General features: G+C 42.2%; 1 pseudogene; it reads right to left on the bottom strand.

Moving 5' to 3' along the window:
• LOC107791593 (uncharacterized) overlaps positions 1-22217 on the bottom strand; it is a 43412-nt pseudogene that overhangs the window by 20003 nt on the left and 1192 nt on the right.

Genomic DNA, 22217 nt, shown 5'->3' on the forward strand with positions numbered 1-22217 from the left:
CACGTTGTTAAGACACAGTCTCGCATGAATTGTTGAAGTAACTCACGTTACTATTGTATTATGTGGTCTTGTATGAATTTTGTATGTTGCTATCGCATCATATAATTTCTTAAGAATTTGTTGAAGCTTCTTTCTTAATTGAGAGATATATGTATCTCTTAAGTGATTTAGAGAGGGCTTTTTAATCTTAGTGGGTGGGCCACACATGTGTGATGACTAAGCCTCAAAACTTCCTTAATGTGACATCTTGCTTCATGAAGTAAGAGTCACTTATTGGCTTTGTTATCCACTTCATGGGCTGCCACGTTGGTGCCCTTAATTATCCAAATAATTAACCACTTAATTCCTTAATTACACGATAATCTCCTACTAAAAATCAATAATTACTCAATTATCTACATAATTAAAATTATCTCAAATTATATAAAATACTACTCACTTTTAATACTCTTTATACACCTTACTGTCATGGCCATGTGGTACCTTGTATGGTACTAGTCCATAAATATCGGGTATTTTAGCTCGGGCCGTATTTTATCCCAAAATATCAAACTTTGACGAAATTTATTTTCTTCGATTTGCTTACCCTCTCATTTTCACGAATTTACTCATCACTTGTTTGAAATAGCATAATGTTTATAATCTCAAAATAGTCTCATTCCCGAACTTACAACGATTAACTTACTACGAAACTTTAACGTACGAAAATGCGGGATGTAATATCTCATTTCCGAGGTTTCATCAATTTACTCTTGGCATACTTTTACGTACGAAAATATAGGGTGTAACACTATATTCCTATGAGATTAGAGATAAAAAGAATGCATTAACAATCTCTTGCAAAATTGGCTAAGCACAGCAAATAGGTAATTTCTATCCGTATTCACAAATCAATTCCCCAATGACTAGGTTAAAGATATCGCGCTCTATTCAATCATATTGCAATCAAGAATTACCTCTTTCAAGTTCAACTCAAGATTCATATATAGTATTTCACTGTTAGCTAGGCAGTAAAACAATTAAACTCATGATATGAATAAACAATCCAATATGATAAATTAACTTGTCAAATCAATATTCGAATATCAACATTGATGTAAATCCATAACCTCAGAACGAATGAGTTTAGCCACACATAGTCATGGTAGCAATCTCCAATAATTCCCTAGAATACATACAAATCAATAAAAGAACAAAAAAGTAAGAACTCAAGACGAATTCTGTGGTTTCCAAACTTTGTGATGGCTTTTCTCCGCTTTCCCATGTGTTCGATGACCTAAAAGAGGCGTTTTTGGCTTATATATTGCGTACACAGGTCGTGGGCCAAAGTTTTCCTTTTCCTAATCCGACTCAGCTTCAGGGATTGATGTTGGGGTGGATGTTTCACGTCCGCCTCAGCTTCGCATGCTGGGGTGGATGCTTCGCATCCACCCTCTGTTCCTTCATCTCTATTGTGACCAGGTGCGGATGCTAAGGCGGATGCCTTAGCCCGACTTCACTGCTAAGGGTGCACCAAATATAATTTTTCCTAGGTTGGATGCAACGCATCCACCCTCTTCTCCTATAGTTGGAGCACCTTTTCTTCATATTTTTGCACTCCAAACACCGTAAATCATCACGCACAACTCATTTAGTCATAAAACATATTTAATACGTGTTGGGAATTTTAAATCGAGGTAAGTCAGATTATGGCAATGGAGTACAAATTTAGGGAAGTCTAAAGTTAGATGATTGTAGCCAATGCTCAGATATGTCAACATAGGCATATTCTGCATTTTAGACCAATCTGAATTTTTAAGTACTTTTGATCCAAGATCCAAGTGTCGTACCTTATGAAGATTGCTTATTTGATATGAAATAACACCAATGATATTGTTGTTATAGAAACTGAGTTGTTCAAGTTGTGTTAATGTAACGACCGGGCCGGTCATTTTGAGTATTATAACCTCGTTCCCCCATTTACTACTCAAGTTATGCTTTATAGTTGTTTAATGACTTACCGGGTTAGTTGGTTCAGGTCCGAAAGGATTCCAGAGTGAAATGAGACACTTAGTCTCATAATTAAAAACTTAAGTTAGAAAAGTAAACCGGATGTCGACTTATGTGTAAATGACCTCGGATTGAAATTCTAAGGATTCCAATAGCTCTGTATGGTGATTTTGTACTTAGGAGTGTGTCCAAAAAATTATTTGGAGGTCCGTAGTAAAATTAGGCTTGAAATGGTGAAAGTCAAATTTTTGGGAAGTTTGACTGGGGGGTTGACTTTTTGATATTGGGGTCGAAATATGATTCTGAAAATTGTAATAGGTCTGTTATGTCATTTATGACTTGTGTGCAAAGTTTGAGGTCAATCGGACTTGATTAGATAGGTTCCGACATCGTTTGTGAAAATTTGAAATTTCAAAGATCATTACGCTTGAATCCGTATGTAATTCGTGTTTTCGATATTGTTTGAGGTGATTTGAGGATTTGACTAAGTTCATATCATGTTTTAGGACTTGTTGGTATGTTTGGTTAAAGTCACGAGGGTCTCGGGTGAGTTTTGGATGGTTAACGGATCCATTTTTGAATTTGGAAGACTGTTGAAGTTGAAGCTTTCTGGTGCAATCACACCTGCGGAACATTGGTCGCAGGTGCGAGCTCGCAAGTGCGAGCTAGGATGTGCAGAAGCTAAGGGCGCAGATGCGGAAGGCAGTACGCATGTGCGGACACGCACCTACGCATGGACGATCGCAGATGCGGAGGAAGTGCACATGTGGGGGATTGCAGAAGTGAGGATTTGCGCAGAAGCGGGGGGGAAATCCGCATAAGCGGTTAAATATTCGGCAGGTGCAGAACCTCTGGATAGTGTACAAAAACAGAGGGGTCCGTGATTTTCTCATTTTTGGACATTCCAAACACGGGTTGAGGCGATTTTTGAGCAGGAAATCACGGGAAATCTTGAGGTAAGTCACTTGTGATCATTTCTACTCCATAATATTTAATTATCATTGAATAATCCGACTAGATTACAGTTTTGTGAGGTGTAAATCGGAGATTTGAACTTAGGGATTTGGAAATAAGATTTGATGATTTGGAGGTCGAGTTGATATCGGAATTTAGTAAAATTTGTATGGTTAGACTCGTGGTTGAATGAGCATTCATATTTTGTAAATTTTGTCGAGTTCCGAGACGTGGGCCCTACGGGCGATTTTTGAGCTAAATTTCACATTTTGTTGGAAAAAATAGTATTCTCTTATGGAATTAATTCCAATATATTTTATTGGCTGAATCGAATTATTTGTGGATAGATTCGAGGTGTTTGGAGGCTAATTGACGAAGCAAAGGCATTGCAGAATAAGAATTACATGATTTGAGGTAAGTAACAGTTCAAAATTTGGTCTTGAGGGTATGAAACCCCGAATTATATGTTATGTGATTGGTTTTGAGGTGATGGGAGTGTGGGCGTGCACCGTAGGAATTGTGACTTGGTCAAATTCCATGGAACTGTATAGTTGAATAATCTGTTGATACCAGTACATTCTCTGTGTTAGAGAAAACTGAGCTGAGACTCGTATTAAAAATCATGCTTAGATATATGCTGTTATTATTGGTACACACTGGGGTCATTTCTGTGGTTGAATTATATGTTCAAATTGTAATATCACACTCAGTCATGTTCATTCATTTCATATCATATCTCAATCTCTATTACTATTTATTAATACATTATATTATCATTTTTAGGCTGATTTGCATGACATCTTGAACCCGAGAGACTAGAGAGGTTGATGACTGAGTGAGGTCGAGGGCCTAATTGTGAGGATATTTATGGGATCGAGTTGCACGCCGCAGTATGTTTCATTGTTATATGCCATGATTGGCTTGATATAGCGCTTGGGTTGAAGGAGCCCCTTCAGAGTCTGTACACACCCCCAATGAGCACAGGTACCTACTGAGTGCGAGTGTCGAATGCCGAGTGCCGAGTGCTGAGTGACTGTGAGGAATGAGTGACTGTGAGGAAAAAGTGACTATGAGAAATGAGTGACTGTGAGGTTGGAGTGAATAGGAGAACTGAGTGACTGTTACTCTGAGAGGATGCATTGATTTCACTAATTGCTGCATTTCGGCTGTCATATATCATTGTTTTGAAAATTTCGGAAAAAATATTATTTTCTGTTTCAGTCAAATTTGATATGAAATTATTGTGAAATTTTAAAAGAAATGGTGGGTTAGATGTTGTCGGCTTGCCTAGTATCGATATAGGCGCCATCACGACGGGTGAGATTTTGGGTCGTGACAAGTTGGTATCAAAGCCTAGGTTACATAGGTCTCACGAGTCATGAGCAGGTTTAGTAGAGTCTTGCGGATCGGTACGGAGACGTCTGTACTTATCTTAGAGAGGTTGTCGAACCCTTAGGAAAATTTCATTTATCCGGTATTCTATCGTGCGAACTTGTTGGTTCCGGAAAGCTAAACTTTTGTTATTCTATTCTCTCACAGATGGTGAGAACCGTACTACCGGATCGGACGTGTCATGCCCCAACCTCGGGAAGCGTGACCGACGCTCAACCAAGTGAACCTTGTCGAGCAAGCATGTTAGATACTTTCTACCCAACTCACCCATGATCAAGAGAAGACATGATTTCATTAATTAAACAGTAGAAAGATCGTATATACAATACTAGATCGTCTCATCGGTTACATCACTTTTAAGTTTCAATATACACACATTCTTATGATTCGAGTGGAACAAGAGATCAAAACACAACATAATCTGTTTGACTTTTCTAGCACCCATGTACAACCCACATAGTGTCTACAGAGCCTCTAAGAGATACAAAATAGAGTTATGATAGTGTCGGCAATAAGGCCCCGGCTATACCTCAAAACATGAAAATAATAGGAACAAAAGATACAATATATGACCCCGGGATGAAGTGGGGATCACCAAGTCTATTGGGAAGATGATGTACCACTATCACTGATCAACACTGTCTGCTATGGAACCACCTGCATCCATTTAAAGATGTAGCGCCCCCGGCAAAAGGGACGTTAGTACTGTCGAATATTACTAGTATGTAAAACTAAACACCATCTAAATAGAATGAATAATAATACAGGGGGGAAACAGTCATGAGTTCAATAAGGGCTTCAAACAATACTAAAACATCAAATAAGGATCACATAAGTTCTCAAATCAAGTTCCATGTTATTAGGTTGGGTGACCCTTAGAGCCGATATACCATAATTCACAATACCACTGTATTCTTATACGGAGTCCGATCACGACCCGATCGGCTAGGTTGTCTCATTTGAGACATCAACCATAACCACAATTTCATCATAATTTCCAGCACAGTCACCGCCAAGTGTGCGGCATGGATTCCGATGATGGCCCGATCGGCTAGGCCGTCTCACCCGAGACATTACCTTTTTCAGTCAACCATTTCACATCATACCATTTGAGGATGTCTTCAAAATGTGAATGCCCAAGGACTCACGAGGAATATCCAGGAAATGAGCAAACAGAGATGAAACGTATGAATAGGTAGACCCTGGATCAAATAATACCGAAGAATCCCTACCGCAGACAGAAATAATACCTGTGATCACGACATCTGAGGCTTTGTGCATCTGGTCTGGCCGGAAAAGCAATTGAGCTTCCTTTAAACTTTAAAATGTTCCGGAATTCTTAGCACTTCGATCTATTTTAGAAATATAACAAGTTGGACCAAAATTAGGAAGATGGTCATGATTCTAGCTCATTTGAGCACATTATCAAACACTAGGTGTGCATTAATGTTTTTAAGGCCCTTTTGTGAAAGATTCCAACATTCCCCAACTCATTCTCTACCATTTTTAGCTCACAACCTCCCCACATTCTTTGATAACACATGCATTCAAGATAACAACCCCCACACCCAAGAATTGTCTTTTTAATTATCCCCATTTTTAGAAGATTTTCGAAATTAAGAGCTAGGGCATAGATTCTTATCTTTAGGATGAAGACTTTCTTGATAATCTTCAAGGATTGAACAAGAATTGTTGGATATTAGGTTGAAGGTTACTTCCCCACTCTAAGAACTCTTTCTCACTCTAAAAATATCAGAAATATGCTCAAAAATAGACTATGGCATATGTTTTAACGAAATAGGGTTGGGTTTAAAAACCCCAAAAATGAAGCTCTAGAATAGGGTACGCGGTCGCATATGCGACCACAGAATGGATATGCGGTACGCATATCGGCAGCATAATTTGGTGCCAAAATCTGGAAATAATCTACCTGGGTCTGCAGTAGTTATGTGGCCCGCATACCTGTTCTGCGGTCGCATAATGCGTCGCAGAACCTCCCTTCGCAAAATTCCTAAGACTGATTGTGCGATCAAAGTACGGCCCGTGAAATGGTTATGCGGTCGCATAATTGGCCGCGAAATTGACATCAAAATGGCCCAAGTAGCTGCTTCACTCTGCGACCATTCCGTGGCCCGTAGAGTGATTATGTGGCCGCATAATAGGCCGCAGAAATGCCTATTTCTGCAAAAATATTTTCTTTCAACTCCCTAGCGCACTGTTCAATCCAAAAGGTCTGAACCGCTACGCCTACACCGGCATCACGGAACCCTGCTTTTTAGGAAAAATTTCATGAGGTCTTACATCCTCTCCCACTTAAGATCATTCGTCCTCGAATGAGGGTCAAAGTTCACTATTAGCATTTTATGCAACTCGGTTTTCATACCACACACCAGCAGCCCCAAATTTGACTAACTCCCTAAATTTCCAAAACTTTTGCCAGAGTTTCCCCTGTAACTGGGCCTATCCACCTGTCATAGAGACCCAGAAACACATCCTCAAAACATATATATATAACCCAATGACGCAATATAACACATTAACAACACCTACTATGGCCTCATGAGCAATATATTACCAGAAATAGAGCACCCTTAACACCAACTGTACAGAAGATACATAATTCGTAGAAGGTAACCTTTAGAGTTATACATAATTCGTAGAAGGTAACCTTTAGAGTTTTCATAGAACACAATTTTATAAATACATGTCTATTCAAACAAATAAGGATACTTTTTTCTTCATTTCTTCCTCGGCTTCCCAAATAGCCTCTTCAACCTGTTGGTTTTGCCATAGCACTTTCACGGATGCAATTTCTTTATTTCTCAACTTTCGGACTCGACGATCAATAATAGAAACTGGAATTTCTTCATATGACAGTTCTTCATTAACCTCAATGGTATCAACCGGCACAATAGTTGACGGATCTCTAACTACCTTCTTCAACATAGACACATGGAATACCGGGTGCACTAATGACATCTCGGGTGGTAGATCAAGCTTGTACGCCGCCTGACCAATCCTCTGAATGATTTTGTATGGCCCGACATACCTCGGACTCAATTTTCCTTTCCTTCCAAACTGCATTGTACCCTTCATGGGGGAAAACTTCAAAAATACCCAATCATCTTCTTTGAACTCTGTCTCTGCGACGAACATCCGAATAGGATTTTTGACTTCTCTGAGCAGTATTCAACCACTCCTTAATGATTTTAACCTTTTCCATAGCATGATGCACGAGGTCTGGTCCTATCAACTCAGCTTCCCCAATCTCGAACTACCCAATGGGATATCTAAATCTCCTACCATATAACGCCTCAAATGGTGCCATTTGAATACTAGCATGGAAGTTGTTGTTGTAAGCAAATTCTATGAGTGTCAAATAATCATCCCAGCTACCCTTGAAGTCAAGAACATAAGCATGCAACATATCCTCAAGTGTCTGAATAGTCCAATCTGCCTGCCCGTCAGTCTGTGGATGGAAGGTTGTACCATGATTCACCTGAGTACCCAAACCATGCTGAAATTTCATCCAAAAGTTTGTTGTGAACTGAGCCCCTCAATCAGAAATGATAGAAACTGGAGTGCCATGCAGCCTGACTATTTCCTTGATATACAACTGAGCATATTGTTCCGCTATGTCGGTAGATTTAACTGGCAAGAAGTGTGCTGATTTTGTGAGCCAATCCACAATCACCCAAATTGAGTCAAACTTGCGCGGTGTGCATGGTAATTCTACCACAAAATCTATATTAATCATTTCCCACTTCCACATTGGAATTTCTATGTTCTGTGCCAACCTACCAAGCTGTTGGTGTACGGCCTTTACTTGCTGACAATTCGAACACCTTGCCATAAAGTCTGCCACATTCCTTTTCATGTCATTCCACCAATAGACTTCCTTGAGATCATGATACTTCTTCGTAGAGCTCGGGTGCACGGAATACCTGGAAGTGTGAGCCTCGGTCATGATTCTTTCCAGGAGACCATCTACATTTGGAACACATAGCCGCCCTTGGTACCTTAGTGTACCATCATCCGTGCCAAGAGTAAAATCTATAGTTTTATGTTTATGAATCTCTTCCTTCAATTTTACCAACATTGGATCGTCGTATTTCTTCTCTTTGACTTCCACAACAAGCAATGATTCAGCCCTATTTTGCACAATTACCCCTCATTCACTAGAGTCCGCAAGACGAACTCCCAAACTAGTTAACTGGTGAACCTCCCTGGCCAACGGCCTCTGACATGCCTCCAAGTGAGCCAAACTACCCATAGATTTTCGGCTAAGAGCATCCACCACCACATTGGCTTTCCTCGGGTGATATAGGATATCGATGTCATAATCCTTGAGTAACTCAAGCCATCTTCTCTGCCTCAGATTCATCTCCTTCTGTTTGAAAATATATTGAAGGCTCTTGTGGTTCATGAATACATCCACATGAATCCCGTACAAATAATGACGCCAAATCTTCAATGCAAAAACCACTACTTTCTAAGTCATGTGTTGGATAGTTCTTTTCATGATTCTTAAGTTTCCTAGAAGCATAAGCTATAACCTTGTCGTGTTGTATTAGCACACACCCAAGCCCGATCCTTGAAGCATCACAATATACCACAAACCCATTTGTATCGTTTAGTAGAGTCAACACCGGTGCCGTAGTCACTCTTGATTTCAACTCCTGGAAGCTCCTTACACAAGCATCGGACCATTGGAACTTAACCGCTTTCTAAGTCAATTTAGTCAACAGGGAGGCAATAGTAGAGAACCCCTCCACAAACTTCCTGTAATAACCTGCTAAGCCCAAGAAACTACGAATCTTGGTTGGTGTTTTAAGTCTAGGCCAATTCTTCACCACTGCAATATTTTGAGGATCAACCTTAATTCCTTCTCTGGAGACAACATGACCCAAGAATGTGACAGATTCGAGCCAAAATTCACATTTTTGAAAATTTCGCGTACAATTAGTGCTGATGAAGGGTCTGCAAAACTGCCTTGAGATGATTGACGTGGTCCTCTCGACCTCGTGAATACACAATAATATCGTCAATGAATACTATCACAAAGGAATCGAGAAAAGGCTTGAAAATCCGATTCATAAGATTCATGAAAGTTGCTGGGGCATTTGTTAGCCCAAAAGACATTATCAGAAATTCAATTACCTATACCGGGTCCTGAAAGATGTTTTCGGAATATCTTGCTCCATGATCTTCAATTGGTGGTACCCGGACCGTAAATTATATTTGGAGAAGTACGTAGCACCCTGTAACTGATCAAACAAATCATTTATTCTTGGTAACGGGTACTTGTTTTTAATTGTGACTTTGTTGAGCTGCCGGTAGTCAATACATATCCTCAGTGATCCATCTTTCTTCCTCACAAAGAGAACCGGTGCGCCCCATGGTGACACACTCAGTCGGATGAAATCCTTCTCTAAAAAATCCTTCAATAGTTTCTTTAGCTCCTTTAATTCTGCTGGTGTCATCCTGTAGGGCGGAATAGATATAGGTTGCGTGCCTGGCATCACATCAATCCCAAAATCAATCTCCCTGTCTGGTGGAATCCCAGGGAGCTCATCAGGAAAGACCTCCGGAAATTCATTCACCACTGGCACAGACTCGAGTGTAGGTGCCTCAGCATCGGTGTCCGTAACCCGGACCAAATGATAGATACACCCCTTGTTAATCATTTCGTGGCCTTAAGGTAAGAAATAAACCTACCTTTTGGCATCACATTATCCCTCTTCCATTCAACAACTGGCTCATTTGGAAATTCAAACCTCACATTTCTAGTTCGGCAATCAAGCTTGGCAAAGCATGAATAAAGCCAATCCATTCCCATAATTACATCAAAATTGACCATCCCCAATTTAATGAGATCGGCCACGGTGTCCCGACCACGTAGACTCGCCAACTAGACTATATACAGAGAACGGCTCATGAAGCTGTTCCGGTTCTATCCCAAATTTCATAGCAACATAAGGGGTAACATAGGACAAGGTGGAACCGAGATCAATAAGAGCATATACATCATGAGATTGGACAGTCATTATACCTGTGACAATATCTGGAGAAGCCTCTGTACCCTGGCGACCACTCATAGCATAGAAATGGTTGGGTCCTCCTAAACTATGCGCACCAGCCCTAGATGCACCATGCCCTGCGGGTGCTGGAGTGCCTCGAGCTAGAGGGGGTGCTGAAGATGTAGCAGCTACAGAACTGGATGGCTGCGTTGTGCCCCTGTCCGCACCCTGGCGGGATGAACGACACTCCATCTGAATATGATCCCTCAATCAACACCCGTAACATACAGGTAGGTCCATTTAGCATATCCCCAAGTGCATCTTCCCACACCTGGGGCATGGGGGCCTCCGCTGCGGCTGGAATCTCCCTCCTGATTAGCTCTGCCGGTGGGGTCCTCTACTGCCCTGATTGGGCCTGAAATGACTCCCTTGCTGCTAACTGGGCCCTGCTGGCAGTGCACTGGCTGAAGACTGAGCAAAATACTGGGATGGCCCTAATGACCCTCCCCTAAAAGCTGATCTTCCCCCACCAATTGACTTCCCAAAGTTGCACGCGGACTGGGCCTTGCTGTTACCCTCTCGCTCCATTATGTTCTTTAACTTACGGCTCTCTGTAGCTTGAGCAAATGCTACCATCTTCCCATAGTTCATATCAGAATTCAAGGCAGCTATGGCAGCCTCATTGATAACCAAGGGGCAAAGGCCCTGCACAAATCGGCGCACTCTAGCCTCCATAGTAGGCAACATGAGAATGGCATATTTAGACAGATGCGCAAACTCCATGTGATACTCCCACACACTCTTACTACCTTGTTTAAGATTCTCAAACTCTGTGGCACGGGCTGCCCTAGTCTCGCCAGGCAAGAAATGGTCCATGAAAGCGTCAGCAAACTCACTCCACCTCGCTGGAGGGCTCCCCTCCTCCCGAGAGTCCTCACACAACTCAAACCAAGAATAGGCCACCCATTTCAGGTGGTAGGCGGCCAACTCCACTCCCTCCGTCTCTGTAGCACGCATAAACCGGAGAGTCTTATGCATCTCATCAATGAAGTCATGTGGGTCCTCCTCGGGATTAGCACTCGTGAACATCGGAGGATCCAACTGAAGAAACCTGTTCACCTTAGAACCTCTAGAATCCCCTTGTTAGCTAGAAGAAGTGGGTGCAACATTTGATCTTTGGGCCTGAGAAGCCACTATCTATGTGAACTTCTGTATAGATCCCCTAAGCTCCCCATCGGAAATACCAGAACCGAAAGCTAGGGCTAGAGGTAGAATCGGAATATCAATTGAAGGAATCGCTACACCCTCAGTAGGTGCAGGAACTGGTGTGGCCTGGTCAGGCGAAGTGGAATCAGGCAATGTAGCAATCGGGGGATTATCCTCACCCCTCGGGTATTCACCCGCATCATCAAATAAAGGGTCAACTGCCACTCCTGAGGTGGCATTAGCTCCTTGGCCACTTCTTGCTCTCTTCTTAGGTGCCATGTACTGAAAGTTAAAGGAATGCACGATTTAGAGGAGGAACAGTTTCACAATCCGTTTCATCGCACGATCCAGACTATCAAAGAAGGGTATTATTCCTAAATGTCCAAGTAGCCTCCAACATATAGATGTGGTCGACAACACACCAATAAGGAGGACTCTACTAGACACGGCTCCAAGACATCCTAGGACACTTTAAAACCTTAGGCTCTAATACCAAGTTTGTCATGCCCCAACCTCGGAAAGTGCAACAGGCGCTCAACCGAGTGAACCCGGTCGAGCAAGTATGTTAGATACTTTCTACCCAACTCACCCATGATCAAGAGAAGACATGATTTCATTAATTAAACAGTAGGAAGATCGTATATACAATACTAGATCGTCTCATCGGTTACATCACTTTTAAGTTTCAATATATACACATTCTTATGATTCGAGTGGAACAAGAGATCAAAACATAACATAATCTGTTTGACTTTTCTAGCACCCATGTACAACCCACATAGTGTCTACAGAGCCTCTAAGAGATACAAAATAGAGTTATGATAGTGTCGGCAACAAGGCCCCGGCTATACCTCAAAACATGATAATAATAGAAATAAAAGATGCAATATATGACCCCGGGATGAAGTGGGGATCACCAAGTCTATTGGGAAGAGGATGTACCACTATCGCTGATCAACAGTGTCTGCTATGGAACCACCTGCATCCATTTAAAGATGTAGCGGCCCCGGCAAAAGGGACGTTAGTACTATTGAATAGTATTAGTATGTAAAACTAAACACCATCTCAATAGAATGAATAATAATACAAGGGGGAAACAGTCATAAATTCAATAAGGGCTTCAAATAATACTAAAACATCAAATAAGGATCACATAAGTTCTCAAGTTAATTTCCATGTTATTAGGTTGAGTGATCCTTAGAGCCGATATATCATAATTTACAATACTATCATATTCTTATATGGAGTCCGATCACGACTCGATCGGCTAGGTCGTCTCATTTGAGACATCAACCATAACCACAATTTCATCATAATGTCCAGCACGGTCACCACCATGTGTGCGGCATGGCGTCCGAGCACGGCCCGGTCGGCTAGGCCGTCTCACCCGATACATTACCTTTTTCAGTCAACCATTTCACATCATATTTTTCAATATCTTTTCAATTCATTGGCACTAGTGACCACAATTATGAAGTCATTCTTGGCACTTGGTCGTATTTCATGATTCCAGTTCCCTTTTTCACATTCAAATATCATTATCATTATCAACAACAATAAGGTTTCCCATTCAAGACACATATGAGCAATTTGGGAATCTTAGGCACATAGAGACTTTTCATACAATTTGGTATAACAACCTTTATTCGATCTAGACTTGAAGTCTTAACATTTCTAACACATATTCCATATTTTGAACACATCCTCAAATGGAAAGATGACATGATGAAGTATTTAGAATAAATATTGAACATACATCCTTCAACACAAACATATCAGGAATAGCCAATTCTATAATGATCAATCTGGGACTTACACCAATTACATGAACACCGTGGGATTTGATTCTAAGAAGAAGGGGGTTTAGCCAACATACCTCAATTGAGCTTCCTTTAAACTTTAAAACGTTCCAGAATTCTTAGCACTTCGATTTATTTTATAAATATAACAAGTTGGACTAAAATTAGGAATTATCAAACACTAGGTGTGCATTAATATTTTTAAGGCCCTTTTGTGAAAGATTCCAACATTCCCCAACCCATTCTCTACCATTTTTAGCTCACAACCTCCTCACATTCTTTGATAACATATTCATGCAAGATAACAACCCCCACACCCAAGAATTGTCTTTCTAATTATCCCCCTTTTTAGAAGATTTTCGAAATTAAGAACTAGGGCATAGATTCTTACCTTTAGGATGAAGACTTTCTTGATAATCTTCAAGGATTGAGTTAGAATTGTTGGATATTAGGTTGAAGGTTACTTCCCACTCTAATAACTCTTTCTCACTCTAAGAATATCATAAATATGCTCAAAATGGACTATGGCATATGTTTTAACTAAATAGGGTCGGGTTTAAAAACCCTAAAAATAAAGCTCTGGAACATGGTATGCGGTCCCATATGCGACCACAGAATGGATACGCGGTCCGCATATCGGCCGCATAATTTGGTGCCAAAATCTGGAAAAGATCTGCCTGGGTCTGCGGTAGTTATGCGGCCCGCAGACCTGTTTTGTGGTCGCATAATGCGCCGCAGACCTACTCTGCGGTCGCATAATGCACCGCAGAACCTCCCTTCGCAAAAATCCTAAGGTTGATTGTTCGATCCAAGTGTGGCCCGCGAACTGGTTATGCGGTCGCATATTTGGCCGCGAAATTGATATCAAAATGGCCCAAGTAAATTCTTCACTCAACAGCCATTCTGCGGCCCGCACAGTGATTATGCGGCCGCATAATTGGCCGCAGAAATGCCTATTTCTGCAAAAATATTTTCCTTCAACTCCCCAGCGCATTGTTCAATCCAAAAAGTCCAAACCGGCATCACTTAACCCCGGTTTTTAGGAAACAATTCACGAGGCCCTACAGGACGGTCAGCCACCAGTGCTACCAGTTAGGGACGCGAGAGGTCGGGGCCGTGGTAGAGGACGGGGTCGAGGTAGAGGTCGAGGTGTAACTCGTACAGCAGTTGGAGCAGCACCTGTAGCACCACCAGTTGCTCCAGCTCAGGAGCAGATTCCAGATATAGTTGAGCCGACAGGACCAGCTCAGGCACCAGTTGTGCCCATTGAGATTCCAGGACTTCAGGAGGCTTTGGCCCAGATATTGACAGTTTGCACTGGCCTTGCTCAGGTGGTTTCGGCTCAGGCCGCACCTGCCACTTCTCAGGTTAGGGGAGGTACTCATACCCCTATTGCCCGTACTCCAAATCAGGTAGTAGGGGGACTTCAGATACCGGGGGCACTACCAGCCCAGCCGGTTATAGCTGTTCAGGCCCCGGTAGTCCCCGTTATGGCAGATGATGAGCAAAGGAGACTTGAGAGATTTGGGAGGCTTCGACCTCGATCATTTAGCGATGTTGAGTCAGAAGATGCTTAGAGTTTTCTAGATAAGTGCCAGCGGATGCTTCGAACATCGTGTATTCTTGAGACTAATGGGTTGAGGTCAGGAAGCGCAGGAGCAGGACCCGCGCAAAAGGCTACTGAAGTACGATTCTTCTTCTCTTATGAAATTTCTAGTTAGATGAACACGGTCTCGTTCACTACTTTTAAGTTTTCTGGGGCTGCCTTCAGATGGTGGGAGGCTTATGAGAGGCACAGGCCGATTGGTACAGTACCACTTACATGGCAGGAGTTCTCCGTTCTCCTTTTGGAGAAGTTCGTGCCGCAATCTCGCAGAGAGGAGTTGTGCAGATAGTTTGAGTCGTTACGTCAGGATGGCGTGTTTGTGACTCAGTACGAGATGAGATTTTTTGAGTTGGCTCGTCACGCAGTTTGGTTGGTGCCTACTAATAGGGAGAGGATTATGAGGTTCATTGATGGCCTCACATATCATATGCGATTACTTATGACTCGGGAGAGGGTATATGGTGCTACTTTTGATGAGGTAGTTGACATTACTCGACAGATAGAGATGGTCCGTAGCTAGGAGCGTGGAGAGAGGGAGTCCAGGAGGCCTCGTGGACCAGGTGATTTTAGCGGTATTCCTTCAGGGGGTCAGTTTTATCACTGCAGGGGTCATCCTTACAGACACGCACAGACGGGTCGTCCAGTTCACCTTGGTGCATCATCCAGCCATGGTTCATACAGTTCTTATCAGGGTCAGTGATCTCTTAGTGCCCTTCTAGCCCAGAGTTCATCCCGTGCTCCTTCAGTTCAGGGTTCATTTGCACCGGGTGCTTCTAGCGATTATTCTGGTTCTCAAGGCCCGATTCAGTCCGCACCACCACCAGTACAGGGGAGCTGCTTTGAGTGCGGGGAATTTGGACATATGTGGAGATAGTGTCTTTGTTGCTCGGAAGGTCCAATGAAGCTGAGGAGTCAGACTATAACTTCAGCACCAGTTACTTCACCACCCGCCCAGCCAGCTCGGAGTGGGGGTCATCTAGTTAGGGGTCGCCCAAGAGGGGGAGGCCGATCAGGTGGCGGTCAGGCCAGTTTCTATGCTTTTCCTTCCAGGCCAGATGTCGTTGCTTTAGATACAGTGATCACGGGTATTGTCTCAGTGTTCCATAGGGAAGCTTCTATATTATTTGACCCTGGTTCTACTTATTCGTATGTATCATCGTACTTTACTCATTATCTAGATATGCCCCGTGAATCCTTAGTTTCACATGTTCGTGTATCTATGCCGGTGGGTGATACTATTATTGTGGTCGGTGTACATCAGTCATGTGTGGTAACTATTGGAGGACTGGAGACTAGAATTGATCTCTTACTACTCAGTATGGTTGATTTTGATGTAATTCTGGGTATGGATTGGTTGTATCCATGTCATGCTATTCTGGACTATCACGCAAAAACCGTGATGTTGGCGATGCCGGGGTTGCCGAAAGTCGAATGGAGAGGTTCTTTAGATTATGTTCCAGTAGGGTAATTTCTTATTTGAAAGCTCAACCTATGGTTGGGAAGGGGTGTTTATAATATTTGGCCTTTGTGAGAGATGTTAATGCAAATACTCCTACAATTGATCCAGTACCAGTAGTGCGAGACTTTTCGGATGTATTTCCTACAGACTTGTTGAGTATGCCACCCGACAGGGATATTGATTTCGGTACTGACTTGGTGTCGGGCACTCAGCCCATTTTTATTTCTCCGTATCGTATGGCACCAGCTGAATTGAAAGAATTGAAAGAGCAACTTTAAGAACTTCTTGATAAGGGGTTTATTAGTCCTAGTGTGTCACCTTGGGGTGCATCGGTTCTGTTTGTAAAAAAGAAAGATGGTACTATGCGCATGTGCATCGATTACAGGAAACTAAACAAAGTTACAATCAAGAATAAGTATCCTTTGCCGCGTATTGATGAGTTATTTGACCAACTGCAGGGAGCGAGGGTATTCTCCAAAATTGACTTGAGGTCGGGGTATCACCAGTTGAAAATTCGGGATTCGGATATTCTAGAAACAACATTCAGAACTCGTTATAGTTACTATGAATTTCTTGTGATGTCATTTGGGCTAACCAATGCCCCAGCAACATTTATGCACCTGATGAATAGCGTATTCCAGCCATATCTTGACTCATTTGTCGTGGTATTTATTGATGATATCCTGGTGTACTCACATAGCCAGGAGGAGCATGCACAACACTTGGGTATTGTATTGCAGAGGCTGAGAGAGGAGACACTATATGCCAAATTCTCTAAGTGTGAGTTCTGGCTTAGTTCGGTGGCATTCTTGGGAAACATAGTGTCCAGTGAAGGAATTAAGGTGGATCCGAAGAAAATAGAGGCAGTTCAAAGTTGGCCCAGACCATCTTCAGTTACTGATATTTGGAGTTTGCTCGGCTTGGCCGGTTATTATCGTCACTTCATGGAGGGTTTCTCGTCCATTGCATCACCTATGACTAAATTGATCCAAAAAGGTGCTCCGTTCAGGTGGTCGGATGAATGTGAAAAGAGCTTCCAGAAGCTCAAGATGGCTTTGACTACAGCCCCATTATTGGTGTTGCCTACAGGTTCAGGGTCTTATACTGTGTATTGTGACATGTCGCGTATTGGTCTCGGCGCAATTTTGATGCAAGATGGTAGGGTGATTGCCTATGCGTCCAGACAATTAAAAATACATGAAAAGAATTATCCAGTCCATGACCTTGAGTTAGCGTCTATTGTTCATGTCTTGAAGATTTAGCGACATTATTTGTACGGTGACCATTTTGAGGTTTATACCGATCACCGGAGTCTATAGCATCTGTTTTAACAGAAGGATCTTAATTTGCAGCAGCGGAGGTGGTTATAGTTGCTTAAGGATTATGATATCACCATTTTTAATCATCACCGGAAAGGCTAATGTGGTAGCCGATGCCTTGAGTCATAAGTTAGAGAGTTTGGGAGCTTAGCATACTTACCGGTAGCAGAGAGGCCTTTAGCCTTGGATGTTCAGGCCTTGCCCAACCAGTTTGTTAGATTGAATATTTTCGATCCGAGTCGAGTTTTGGCTTGTGTGGTTTCTTGGTGTTCTTTATATGATCACATCAGAGAGCGCCAGTATTATGATCCCCATCTGCTTATCCTTAAGGACACGGTTCAGCATGGTGATGCCAAGGAAGTCACTACTGGAGATGACGTGTAGTACGGATGCAGGGCAGGCTATGTGTACCTAATAAAGATGGTTTGCATGAGTTGATTCTCTAGGAAGCTCACAGTTCGCGGTACTCCATTCATCCAGGTGCCGCGAATATGTATCAGGATTTGAGGCAGCACTATTGGTGGAGGCAAATGAATAAAGATATAGTTGGGTTTGTAGATCGGTGTTTAAATTGTCAACAGGTGAAATACGAGCATCAGAGACCGGGAGGATTGCTTCAGAGACTTGAAATTCCGGAGTGGAAATGGGAGCGTGTTACCATGGATTTCGTAGCTAGGCTTCCACGGACTTTGAGAAAATTTGATATTGTTTGGGTGATTATGGATCGATTGACCAAATCCATGCATTTTATTATAGTTGGTACTAATTATTCTTCGGAACGGTTGGCTGAAATTTATATCCGCGATATTGTTCGTCTGCACGGTGTGCTAGTGTCCATCATTTCAGATCGGGGTACGCAGTTTACATCACAGTTTTGGAAGGCAGTACAGCGAGAATTAGGTACACATGTTCAACTTAGTACAGCATTTCACCCTCAGACAGATGGACAGTCCGAGCGCACTATTCAGATATTGGAAGATATGCTACACGCTTGTGTTATAGATTTCGGGGGTTCTTGGGATCAATTTCTGCCACTGGTAGAGTTTGCTTACAATAACAGCTACCAATCGAGCATTCAGATGGCTCCGTATGAGGCTTTATATGGGAGACGGTGTCGATCTCCGGTGGGTTAGTTTGAGCCAGGTAAGACTAGGCTATTGGGCACTGACTTAGTTTAGGATGCTTTGAATAAGGTTAAATTGATTAAGGAGCGGCTTCGCAAGGCGCAGTCTAGGCAGAAGAGTTATGCCGACAGGAAGGTCCGTGATGTTGCTTACATGGTTGGGGAGAAGGTTCTGCTTAAGATTTCACCCATGAAAGGTGTGTTGAGGTACGGGAAGAAGGGAAAGTTGAGCCCTCGGTATATTGAGCCTTTTGAGATACTTAAGAAAATTGGAGAGGTGGCTTATGAACTTGCTTTGCCACCTAGTCTATCAGGTGTTCATCTAGTATTCCATATATCCATGCTCTGAAAGTATGCCGGGGATCTGTCTCATATTCTGGATTCCAGTACAGTGCAGCTGGACAGTAATTTGACGTATCATGTGGAGCCGGTGGCTATTTTAGACCGGCAGGTTCGAAAGCTGAGGTCAAAGAACATAGCATCAGTGAAGGCACAGTGGAGAGGCCAACCAGTTGGAGAAGCTACTTGGGAGATTGAGCAGGAGATGCGGAGCAAATATCCACACCTATTTGAGACTCCAGGTATGATTCTAATCCCGTTCGAGGACGAATATTTATTTAAGAGGGGGAGAATGTAACGACCCGGTCGGTCATTTTGACTATTATAACCTTGTTCCCCAATTTACTGCTCAAGTTATGCTTTACAGTTGCTTAATGACTTACCGGGTTAGTTAGTTCTGGTCCGGAAGAATTCCAGAGTGAAATGAGACACTTAGTCTCATAATTAAAAACTTAAGTTGGAAAAGTAAACCGGATGTCGACTTATGTGTAAACGACCTCGGATTTGAATTTTGATGATTCCAATAGCTCCGTATGGTGATTTTGGACTTGAAAGCGTGTCCAAAAAATTATTTGAAGGTCCGTAGTAGAATTAGGCTTGAAATGACGAAAGTCAAATTTTTGGAAAGTTTGACCTGGGGGTTGACTTTTTGATTTCGGGGTCAAAATCTGATTATGAAAATTTTAATAGGTCCATTATGTCATTTATGACTTGTGTACAAAATTTGAGGTCAATCGGACTTGATTTGATAGGTTCCGGCGTCATTTGTGAAAATTTGAAATTTCAAAGTCCATTAGGCTTGGATCCGTGTGTAATTCATGTTTTCAATGTTGTTTGAGGTGCTTTGAGGATTCGACTAAGTTCGTATCATATTTTAGGACTTGTTGGCATGTTTGGTTGAAGTCCCGAGGGTCTCGGATGAGTTTCGGATGGTTAACGGATCAATTTTTCAATTTGGAAGCCTACTGAAGTTGAAGCTTTCTGGTGCAATCGCACCTGCGGAACATTGGTCACAGGTGTGAGCTCGCAAGTGCGAGCTGGGGTGTGCAGATGCGGAAGGCAGCCCGCAGGTGCGGACACGCACCTGCGCGTGGAGGATCGCAAAAGTGGCGACTGGGGCCGGTGACTCTGGAGCGCAGATGCGGAGAGCAATCTGCAGGTGCGGACACACACCTGCGCGTGGGGGATCGCAGAAGCGGGGGAAAAATCCGCATAAGTGGTTAAAAATTCCGCAGGTGCGGAACCTCTGGACAGTGTACTAAAACAGAGGGGTCCGTGATTTTCTCATTTTTAGACATTCCAAACACGGGTTGAGGCGATTTTTGAGCGAGAAATCACGGGAAATCTTGAGGTAAGTCACTTGTGATCATTTCTACTCCATAATATTGAATTATCATCGAATAATCTGACTAGATTACATGTTTCTGAGGTGTAAATCGGGGATTTGAACTTAGGGATTTGGAAATAAGATTTGATGATTTGGAGGTCGAGTTGATGTCGGAATTTGGTAAAATTTGTATGGTTAGACTCGTAGTTGAACAGGCGTTCATATTTTGTAACTTTTGTCTAGTTCTAATACGCCGGTTCCACAGGAGATATTTGAGCTAAATTTTGTATTTTGTTGGAAAAAATAGTATTCTCTTATGGAATTAATTCCAATAAATTTTATTGACTGAATCGAATTATGTGTGGCTAGATTCGAGGCGTTTGGAGGCTAATTCACGAGGCAAAGTTATTGCAGAATAAGAATTACACGATTTGAAGTAATTAATAGTTCTAAATTTGGTCATAAGGGTATGAAATCCCGAATTATGTATTATGTGATTGGTTTTGAGGTGATGGGTGTGTGGGCATGCACCGTAGGAATTGTGACTTGGTCAAATTCCATGAAACTGTGTAGTTGAATAATATGTTGATACCAGTACATTCTCTATGTGTTAGAGAAAATTGAGCTGAGACTCGTATTAAAAATCATGCTTAGACATATGATGTTATTATTGGTACCCACTGGGGTCATTTTTGTGGTTGAATTATATGTTCAAATTATAATTTCACACTCAGTCATGCTCATTCATTTCATATCATATCTTAGTTTCTGTTGCTATTTATTAATACATCATATTATCATTTTTGGACTGATTTTCATGACATCTTGAGCCCGAGAGACTAGAGAGGTTGATGACTAAGTGAGGCCAAGGGCCTAATTGTGAGGATATTTATGGGATCGAGTTGCGCGCCGCAGTATGTTTCATTGTTATATGCCATGATTGGCTTGATATAGCGCTTGGGCTGAAGGAGCCCCTCCGGAGTTTGTACACACCCCCAGTGAGCGCAGGTACCTACTGAGTGCGAGTGCCGAGTGCCAAGTGCTGAGTGACTGTGAGGAATGAGTGACTGTGAGGTTGGAGTGAATGGGAGGACTGAGTGACTGTTACTCTGAGAGGATGCATTGATTTCATTAATTGTTGCATTTCAGTTGTCATATATCACTGTTTTGGAAATTTTGGAAAAATACTATTTTGTGTTTCAGTCAAATTTGATATGAAATTACTGTGAAATTTTAAATATTGAACTTGAGAGCATGTCTACCCCTTTTCTGTTGGAAAGTACTGTATTTGGGATTAGCTGAGAAGCTTGTTACAACTTTCAATTCTTTATCTATTATTGTTACTTACTGAGTTGGTTGTACTCATACTACAGCCTACACTTCGTGTGCAGATCCAGGTGATCCCGGACATAAGGGGTGTTGATTCTTTCACACAGTTAATTTTCGGAGATTCAGAGGTAGCTGCTATGTTTCGCAGGCCTTGTCTCCCCTTCCCTATCTCCTTGTTTACTGTATTTGGTCGTAGACTATTATAGACCGTATTTTCCAGACTTGTAATGTATAGATGTTCATGCACTCAGTGATACTGGGTTTTGGGAGTGTTTTTATATCCAGTATTTGTGGGATTCTCTCTTAAACTTAATTATTATATTTTCTATATTTAAAAGAAATTATGGGTTATTAA

The sequence above is a fragment of the Nicotiana tabacum genome, chromosome 2, assembly GCF_000715075.1.
Source record: "Nicotiana tabacum cultivar K326 chromosome 2, ASM71507v2, whole genome shotgun sequence".
NCBI classification, from domain to species: Eukaryota; Viridiplantae; Streptophyta; class Magnoliopsida; order Solanales; family Solanaceae; genus Nicotiana; species Nicotiana tabacum.